The sequence below is a fragment of the Nicotiana tabacum genome, chromosome 12 (genome assembly GCF_000715075.1).
Source record: "Nicotiana tabacum cultivar K326 chromosome 12, ASM71507v2, whole genome shotgun sequence".
In the NCBI taxonomy this organism is placed as follows: Eukaryota; Viridiplantae; Streptophyta; class Magnoliopsida; order Solanales; family Solanaceae; genus Nicotiana; species Nicotiana tabacum.
In genome coordinates, this window is record NC_134091.1 from 9,268,627 (window position 1) to 9,273,708 (window position 5,082).

At 32.6% G+C, this 5,082-nt stretch overlaps 1 long non-coding RNA gene across 1 annotated transcript; it reads left to right on the top strand.

Annotated features, from left to right (window-relative positions):
* The first annotated feature begins 466 nt into the window (after positions 1-466).
* Positions 467-4,217, top strand: LOC107816498 (uncharacterized). Its single transcript, XR_012697185.1, has 3 exons — positions 467-681; positions 841-925; positions 1,061-4,217. It is a non-coding gene; the product is annotated as an uncharacterized LOC107816498 (long non-coding RNA).
* The last annotated feature ends 865 nt before the right edge of the window (positions 4,218-5,082 follow it).

The window sequence follows — 5,082 nt, forward strand, 5'->3', positions numbered from 1 at the left end:
CAAGTGTGCCTCAGCCCCTGTTTCCAAGCTTCAAGATGCATGTCTAATCTAAAGTAAGTTTGTATATAAAAGAAATAAAATTCTACTTTTTTTTTTGGGTCAAAGGTATGCAATGTGATTTGAAGCGTATATATCAAAAGTACCAAAAACCTAGCTGAATTCACCAATAGGAAGTATGGTACCAAAAACCCACTACAAGAAAGTATATAATTTGCAACAACTTTTTAGCGACAACAATTATATTGTTGCTAAATATCAATAAATGGCAACAACTCTATTTAGTTGTTGCTATATCGTAGAAATTTAACCCACAAAAAATTTCTTGTTGGCTAACGTTTTAATTTTGTTGCCATAACTTTTTGGGTAATATAACAATTTTAAAATATAAATAAATTAGCAACAATAAGTTGTCAATGTTGCCAAAAGTATTTTCTTGTTGGTAAAATACTTATTTCTCTCAACAATTTGTTTGACTTGTGGCCTAAAGCATATTTAGTCTTTCTCAATTTTCATCAATAACAAAAGCGGGAAACTTCCCGTCGAATCCCTCCCCCTTTTTATTTTTATTTTGGGTTTCACCTTCCTCAATTCGTTCAACCCTTGGACTCGTGCTTTGAGTTAGGAGGTTCAATTGAGCGACAACCTTATCTTCCAGTGTTGCTGCTAATATGGCTTGAAATTGTAAGCTCATTCATCTCTAGTTTTAGTTGTTTCTAGTTTTGGGTTTTAATTCCTTGAATGCTTCGATTTAGATTTTTAGTTAGGAGGTCCTAACCTAACCAGAGTCGACAACTTTCTCAAAGCAAAAACTAGGGCATCAAATTAACTATTTTCTTGCAGGTTATAAATAAAGATAGTGTGGTTCATCCACATCAGTACTTATAGCTCGATTACAGTTCTAATCAATGGTCTCATGTCTTATTTGGTTGGTATTTCCACTTTACCTTCTTTTTTTAAAAAAAATATTACGTTTCTTTCTATTGATTCTAGATTCACAAGCAGATCGTGACTAAAATTTATTTATTTATTGGTATATTTGTGCTTTTTGAAATTGGGATAGATGTAGTTTTTGGCATCTGCTTTGGCTATATTTTTTGGGTTGTGATGCTCCTAAGGAATAGGCTGCTTCTAGCTTTGCGGAGCTCTCTTTGGACGTGTTACTTTGATTCCCACATCTCACTGTAAGTTACTTTCTGTTTTATCTATATTCATTTCTTTAGCATTTATGTTTGAAAATTGAGAGGTGCAGCTTGAACCAATGCTTTGTGTCTCTGGGAGTAAAAAGAGGGAGCTTGCTATGCCATGATCCACAAGTATGTCGATCGTCGTGCTTATGTAACTTTTTAAATTACAAAATCTCTATTTCTCTCTTTCGCTACTCTGTTATTTTCTTCATGCTTTTCTACTTCAACAGTTGAATGAGAAGTTCAGGATGTCATATTTCTTTTAGAGAATGGTTCAATTCTTCTGGGCTTCTCTGAATTTATATGTTCTTCAGATTTTACCTTATGCTTGCTAAAATTTTCTAGGTGCATATCCTTAATTTCTGATTTTGGTTTTGTTATGAGTTTAGTTGTTTTAATGGGGGTTTTAGTGTGAATATTTGTTATTTAAAAGCGCTGATTGTGTCCTTTATCTACTGGTTGTTCACTCTTTTGGAGTTTCTCCATTTTTCTTCTATTTGTATATGGTGCGAGATTTTTTATTGCAAAGTTACTTGTGCAAGCTATCTTTTTTAAATAAAAGGTGCTAAGATAAACTTTCTTTAACTGGGTAGTGGCGGTTTTTCACATTACAGCAAAAGTCACATTCATCGGTGAGTATTTTGATTCAAATTTCACTTATGTTTGTTTCGTGATATATTGAGGTTCTTGAATTAACCCTATGCATTTTATATGTGGATGTTCGGTTTCCTGCTCCTATTCATTTTGTTATTCTGAAAGAAAACTGTGTTAGAGTTGTTAACCAATTCCTATCGCGCGATTTCTGATTTAAAATAAAAACTTCTGACTTTATAGCTGAATATATTCTGTAGTAGATTTGTTTAACTGGTTTCTATATTCTAAACCATATACATTATACCTTATATATGTCTCCTCAAGTGCCTATATTTTATTCTCCAGTACCTTTGCATCAGCATTAAAGTAATCAAGTTACTTAATGCGTCTCTAGACACTGACTTAACATACTACTAAGTATAAAAATGACAACAAAAAACTGAAAGGAAAAAAAGACTATGCTACCTGTTAAAAGACTAAAAATTAACGAAGAAGCAATGTTGGCGAAGGAACATATGCCTGTGATGCATCCTTGAAAGGAGTACACGAAAATACAATCAATTTGTGGCCAAGGTATATAGACATGATCAAACATGTCTTGGTATGAATTACAATTTGGGGAATACTTTTAATAAAAGGTTCTCAAGGACAGAAACATGTGGGGGAGGGGAAAAAAGAGAGCTAATCAGTAAAAGAAAGCAATGTTGATCACGTCATGGTAGTATTCCTATAACTTTGATCTGTGCCTCACATTTCCACCCATATTATTGATTTCTCCGAGTGCTATGTCCCTAACTGCAGGATTTTGTACCATTCTTTGGATCCAAATTTAGACGATGCATTGAGCAAAACTTTTAGAGTATATTTGTATGCTAACAAGATGAAGAAAAGTCATCGAATCCAGAAAGTGCTAAATTCTCCACTAAATCTCATTGTGATAATCAAATTTCAAATTATTTAAGCGATCTGATACATTAACATACAGAATATCAACTGTTAGTGATCTTAGCCTATTCTGTTTTATGTTTTCCTGTTTTACTTTCCTCCCATGTGCAACATTAATCCAATGTATTTATGCAAAAGGGCTGAAAATGCTTCCTCATTGCAGAAGAACTCTAATTCACTGTGAGTTCACTTGTTTCCTAGCTACTTCTCAATTTCTAATTTATTAGAATTAAATAAACTTTAAACTTTTATCATTTATTGTGAAAGAAGTAGAAGCATTCTCCTTTTCAGCCTCAGTAAAGAGTAAAGACATTAATTTAAGAGAACTTGTTTAAATTGTTATTGCATACTAGAGCAAATAGGCTAGGATGCAGACGAATTTCTTCTTACTTCATTGTTTCAAATTCTCCTGATATAATATGGTTTTCGTGATCTTTAACTAGGAGAAGCATACTCATGTAACCCTGTAATATGGTGGTTAAACTTCACATTTTCAAGTGAACCTGTTAAAGGCTATAACCTTATAACCATCTCAAGTGCTAATGGCCAGTTGGCCACTGGCCAATAGTCGAAATCTTGTATTAAAAGAATAGCACTGCCCCTTATCCAACTAAATCATCGTAACCATTATTCCCATTGTTGTAAAATTATGAAGATTGGAATCAGCAGTGTGCATGAACTTGTTCATATGATTGTAAACATCACTTTCATTTCTTTTTTATCAATTCCTTAAGAGCTGCCTAATTTCTTAAAACTTCCCAAATAAATATCTCTTTTTTCTGGAATTTTCCCAAGAGGGAAGCATCATTTCTCTCGAAGAATTGCAAACGACAGCCTTACTGCAAAAACCAGTAGGTGGGGAAGCCTCTAAAAGACACATTCATAAAGCCTTATTTGTACTATCAATTATCATTCATTCACTACTTTTTTATAAGCTTCTAGTGCCGGTTCGTAGTTCCACTTGTATATTTGTGTGTAATTGCTCTTGAATTATCTGTGCTACCAATTATACTTGCCTCCTTTTTTCCCAGGACATCGCAAGTGTGGAGAGAGAACTCTTGCTAATACAGTGAAACATGAGATGGAGAAAAAGAGGTAATTATGGCATGACTGTTGTACATGTTTCTAGTAGAGTTGGACCTACTGTGTAATTCTAAATGCGCAACCAGTTAAGTTCATTTGAGAATTTTTGATTTTGTCAACGAAATGAATAAACTATGGAGTAGATTGAAATTGATGGAACTAGTGTCATATAGTGAATTGCATCTTTTTTTCCACTACTCTGTTTTACGGCCTTCACATTCTTGCTACTATTTATACATGTGGATCTTATACTGCTATATTTTGGAAGAAGAGGACGAGTCAAGTCTACAAGTCATAACTTTATCTTCCATGAAAAAGTACATATCTTGGTTGTATGCACAGATGAGTATTTACTTGAATCAATCTTTGTATGTATTTGATTTTAACTATAATATTATATCTTTGGGAATATTTAGTAGGTTCTGGTGCAATAACTTTATTTGGGTAAGTATTCAACTTTGATGTGGAATTTTTGAAAAATTTACAAGTCAATTTATTCAATTCTATTTGGAGTACTCTTGATTTGATAATTTTGCAACTTATATTCAGCTTTCTTTTAGCTGAATGTTTCTATTCAGCAATTCTGTAATATGTGACATCTCCAGTGATGAAGTAGTTGCAATATTAACTTGATGTAGATTACTCATGAATCGGGACTTTCAGATTTACTATTAACTAGTAGTCCTATTTAAAGACACTTGGATTCTTTCTTTACCCGTAACCAATATGCAAAACATAACCACATTAACGTTTGCTAATGTTATCTTATTACCTGGTTGTTATTGTTGTTTGTTAGTACTATTTTCTTTAATAGTTTCTTGAGCCAAAAGATCATAAAAAACAACTCTTGATCTTTACAAAATAAGGATAAGATTTATGTACGTAATACTTTACTCAAACCTCACTTGTGAAATTGCACCAATTTTTGTTATGACTATTGTATTAGTCGATGAAAAATATGATCTCCAACAATTGCTTTTTAACCATTCTAACTAGATTTTTAATGTATTCAGTTTTCATATGAGAAAAAATAATTTTGTTTATTTTGTTTTTCGGACGGCTGAGGATCCCATGGAATAAATAAACTAAGGGTTAATTTCAGAGACCTCCCCATAGATTTGGCTTTGTTACAGTAATCTCCCTAGTGGTTTGTGATATTATGCCTACCTCCCTTATTTTATTTTATTTGTAGCACTTCCTTAAACTTTATTATTGTAATTTTTATGAATTTTATATGACTAATTTGTCCTTTCTGATATACTCTTCTCTTAATTAA